General features: G+C 40.8%; 1 pseudogene; it reads right to left on the reverse strand.

The window, feature by feature from the left end:
* Nucleotides 1-1,059: 1,059 nt before the first annotated feature.
* On the reverse strand, nucleotides 1,060-1,520 carry LOC111813332 (annotated as a pseudogene).
* Nucleotides 1,521-4,514: the final 2,994 nt, after the last annotated feature.

Consider the following 4,514-nt stretch of genomic DNA (forward strand, 5'->3'; position numbering starts at 1 on the left):
TTTTTTTTTTTTTTTTTTTTTTTTGTATTTTAGGGAAGGGTCCACAGGGTGTTCAAGGCCTTGCTACTAGATCAGACGCTTAGGGATCCACCTGTTTACAGCCTCCCAAGAGCTGGGATTATAGGCAAGTGCCACCATGCCCACTCTTAATTGCCATCTCAGCATGCCCCGGGGGCAGGGCCGGCACAGCAGGCCTCAGGATCAACCCCCTGGCCCCTGAGCCTGCTTGCAGGCACTTTAATCAGCTGAGTTATTTGGTGGCCCTTAAACATGGTACTTCAATATCACTAGATATTACATTGCGTGACTTAAAACTCTGCTTCGTTAATCATGTAATTAAAACTCAGGAAGGATTTGGTCGGACAATCACAGTTGGTGAGGCTGTCTTTGTGTATTTCTTGGACTTACATACTGAAAACTACAGAGCTGTTATAGGAAAGACACCCATAATTTTTTTTTAAAAAATTGTAATCATTTATTTATTTGTTTATTTGGTACAGAGTTTCACTATGCAGCTCAGACTTACAGTGATTCTCCTGTCTCAGCCTCCCCAGCAATGGGATTAGAGGCGTGAACCACCATACCTGGTTTTGGTGGCCAGCATGGCACAGCATGGTGCCTCCATGGCATGCAGTACAGAGAATTGAACCCAGGTCCTTGCACTTGCCCCACAGGCGCTTAGACTGCTGAGCTATCTCCCCAGCTGTTATACCTATACAATTGAAAATAAAAAGAACTATACAGCTTGATATTTTTTAAGCTACCAATTGTGTGCAAAACCAACCCAACATGCAAGAGAGAGAGAGACAGGTTGAATATAGAGGCCCTATCTTTGGTGACAATTAGAACCAAATTTTAGATCTTTTTTTTTTTTTTTTTTTTTTTTTTTTTTTTTTTTTTTTTTTTTTTTGTGTGTGTGTGTGTGGAGCCGAGGATTGGACTCAGGCCCCTGTGCTTGCCAGGCAAGCGCTTATTCTACTGAGCTATCTCCCCAGCCCCAAATTTTAGATCTGCAGTTGATCCAGACATAACCAGTTTGTTCATGTTGCACAGTCTCATTTATTTGCAGAGCTTTATGGCTATGATATCCTCTTCATTCATGGCACACATGACAGACACCAATACCTCTTCCTCTGCACTGTTTTTCTTCTGTTTCTTTGCCTGGTTCACCTTCAGGTGGCTTAAGAACCTCATAGACTTCACAGTTTTGGTGAGCAGGGAAAAGCAAGCATACCAAATTCATATCCATTGATTATCATTTCTTTTGCTTTTTGGGACATCCATGTTGTGAATAGGATAACCATGTTCATATTTTTTCCCCATGAAAATATCAATTCCGTCAAGGTGTGCTCTGGGATGACCTTGATTTCCAGTTATGAAAGTTGACATCGCTTCCATTTATCATGATCATCCTGTGAGGATCACAAAGCCTCCGCCCCCCCCCACAGGGCTAAGCACTGCATAGGGTAGATGCTGGAAGGCCCAGTGTCTTCAGTAGCAAAATTAATTTCCCCTGCCATGATAGGCTGATGAGACAGTCGTTTTTCCATGGGAACTTTAGCAGGCAGAGAGTGCCTCACTCATGAGTACCCAGAAGCGGCTCAGAGATCTCAACTCCTAACATTTTTGGTCCTGATCCAACAAACTTGCTGTGGGACTTTTGAGCAGCTAATTAAGAAATACAACTTTAAAGCAGAAACAGTAAAGAATTAAATCAGGGTCTCCTGTTTGTGTGTGTGTGTGTGTGTGTGTGTCTGTGTGTGTGTGTGTGTGTGTGTGTGTGTGTGTGTAGCTGGTGAGAATTGTACTTAATAATTGTATACACAATTTGGTATCCACCTCTCAATGTGTGATATCTGTTCCAATAACTCTGAAAAATATCACATCTTCCAGTCAAGGGTGGAAGAAGCCAAGGACCTGAAGTACACACAGAGCAACTCCCTGATGATCTTACTGTAGTACAACTTGCAGTTCAGTCGATCTGTAGGGACCATCGATTCTGCATTCCCCACAGACCCTAAAGGCTTGTCCCAATGCTTTGGAAGGGAACATGACTTTTTTTTATTACTTCTTATTTTAATTATACACTTTTACATGTTACAGTGTGATAATTCAATATAGTATGCAATGAAGAAAGCAATGCAGCTAGTACTTCTCTACCCCTTAACCATTTAAAATATTTTGATTAAATGTAATAGTGATATCTTTTTACGGGGCACAGTGTGACATTTTGTTGTATGTATACAGTATGTGCTGATCAGGTCAAGATAATTAATGTTTCCATCTCCTTATCATTTCTTTTGTTTGGAGCCTTTCAGCCCTCTCTTCCTGTCATTCATAATAGTAGCCAGGATTAGAGTCAGACAGAGCTTTGTATGTGTTATGCTTGGATTCAGGTACATGTAACTGAAGGTTCTGGCACCAACAGTGAAAGGTTCCTTTTTCTCACACTGCAATAAGACTGTGATTGGCACACGGGATGTATGTCATTTCCACATGCCTCAGGGCCCTGAAGTGTTTTGACCATAGTTTCCTTTTGTCTTTTTTTTCTGTAACTTTCTTCTCAGCATGAGTAAAGTAGCCAACCTTGTAGGCATTACACTCCTTTGTCAGGGAGGTGGGCAAGTCATGTGTGCCTCCTTCAATCAGGAAACCACAGCCATGGTGGAGGCCAGACTTTTACATCCTACAGACTGCTACCTGCAGAGTCATGGCACCTGGCCGTGTTTAACTTCAACAGAGCTTTGGAAGGTTGTTTTTTAGCTTAGTACATGAATAACCCCCTATGCATGATAGCTTCACTTACAACTTTTTGGTTTTGCAATATTGTGAGAGGAATAAGCAGCCAGTAGAAAGCCTACTTGGGAGCTGGGTAGATAGCTCAGCAGCATAAGCACCTGCCTAGCAAGTGCAAGGTCCCACATTTGATATCTGGTACCGTATGCCATGCAGACAATGGCCCCAAAACTGGGCATGCTGGTGCACCCCTGTAACCCCAGTTCTGGACAGGCTAAGACAGGAGGGTCACTAGGAGTCTGAACAGTGTAGCAAGACTGTATTCAAAATAAAAACTACTTGGAATTTTCATCTTTTACCGTACTAACCATGCTCTATCCTTTCCTTTTCTTTCTTTTCCTTTCCTTTTCTTTCATTTCCATTTCTTCCCATTTCTCTTTCCCTTTTGCTTCCCTTCCCTTCCTTTTTCTTTCTATATGTGTACATGAATTTTTTTTTTCATTTTTTGATACTGGAAATCCAACTCATGACCTTGTGCTTGTCAGGAAGGCATTGTGCTGTTGAGCTATTATCCTGACCCCATGAGATCTTTTAATACTTTATTATAAAACAGAATTTGTATTAGATGACTTTGCCCAACAGTTTAAATGGAAGTGGTCTGAACTGAGCATGTAAGGTAGGTTAGGCTAGGATATGATGCTCTGTAGGTTAACATTCTGTAGGATATTCTTAGTGAGAAGCAGATAAGCAATTTCTATTACATTAATCTTCAACATGGACCCCCTAAGAATAACTGAACATATCACAGCAGTCAGAGAGAAAGGATGCCAAGTATTTACTTAAAACATTTTCAGTTTTCCCAAACACCAAATGGTTTAATTCTTTCAACCAGCCCATTAATAAATCTGCTATCCAAAAATGCAGGGCTTAGCTTGGCTGTACTTGATTACTGAGCATACAGAATGTCTTTTCCCTTTAACCAAAGCACTTTAGGGATGAAAGAAGGGACAGAGAGTGGGACCGATGCAGCCTCAAATGGGTTGATTATTGGTGTCTCCTCCCTTGACTGCTAAAATCATGCTTGATTCTGAAGATTCTCCCAGAAAATCCTTTCCCTGGCTGGGTATTTTCTCATCTGATGGCAGCAGAAGTCTCTTATTCTATCAGGGAGCAGCTGAACTCAACTATGCCTGCCTACAGGAGTCAGTCACAATATTTCTTTGTGCGTACAAATCCCCTCAAGCCTCCCTTAATAATTATGTTAAAACTGATTACAATCCCTGGTATATGCAATGGTGGAAGTACTGTAACTTTTATGTTTACTTTAAAGAGAAAACAGCTGCCTTAGGTAGAATCTTGTGATGTTCAGAAAAATCATGCAAATCACAGAAAATATAGTCAAGATTAACTTTATTTATTTATTTATTTATTTATTTATTTATTTATTTATTTATTTTGGCAGAACAGAGGACTGAACTCAGGCCCTTGCACTTGCCAGGCAAGTGTTTGTTCTACTGAGCCATCTTTCAGGTCCCAAGATTAACTTTATAATGCCACACTAAAATGTTCTTTAATAGGTTCATCTAAGGATTATTTCATCCTCTGGGCATAGGAAGTTCTTATTAGGCCCTTTGTGTTGCTATACCAAAACACCAGAAGCTTGATACTTTATAAAGAAAAGAGGTTTGTTTAGTTAGTTTAGGAAGCTAGAAGTCCAAGACTGGGCAGCTCCTTCTGCCCCTGTCCCTGTATAATGAGATGCCCCTCAGGCATAGCAG

The sequence above is a fragment of the Octodon degus genome, unplaced genomic scaffold, assembly GCF_000260255.1.
Source record: "Octodon degus isolate 3935 unplaced genomic scaffold, OctDeg1.0 scaffold00184, whole genome shotgun sequence".
NCBI lineage: Eukaryota > Metazoa > Chordata > Mammalia > Rodentia > Octodontidae > Octodon > Octodon degus.